At 26.0% G+C, this 308-nt stretch overlaps 1 protein-coding gene across 1 annotated transcript in view; it reads left to right on the forward strand.

Annotated features, from left to right (window-relative positions):
* Positions 1–308, forward strand: part of EMH_0017070 (uncharacterized protein) — a gene marked incomplete at both ends in the record, with an annotated part of 7,767 nt that overhangs the window by 6,396 nt on the left and 1,063 nt on the right. The window lies entirely within an intron of this gene.

Consider the following 308-nt stretch of genomic DNA (forward strand, 5'->3'; position numbering starts at 1 on the left):
GATTACTTTTCTTTCATTCGTGTTTTTAATTTATACAAAAAGGGTATTCTATCTGCTGCAGCAGCAGCAGCAGCACTGGGGGCCCCCCTTATATATATAAAAAGTTTAGTGGGGGCCCCCCCCTATATTATAAAAAAAAAACTAAATGAATGGAGTAGAGCTGCAGCAGGATTAAATAAACAAAGAAAAAACAGAAAACAAAAATTAAATAAAAAAGAAAAAGATATTCTTGATTATGTATGTTTATGTATATATATATATATATATATATATATATATATATATATATATATATATATATATATATA

This window comes from Eimeria mitis, genomic scaffold, assembly GCF_000499745.2.
Source record: "Eimeria mitis Houghton genomic scaffold, Emh_scaff588, whole genome shotgun sequence".
Classification (NCBI taxonomy): domain Eukaryota; phylum Apicomplexa; class Conoidasida; order Eucoccidiorida; family Eimeriidae; genus Eimeria; species Eimeria mitis.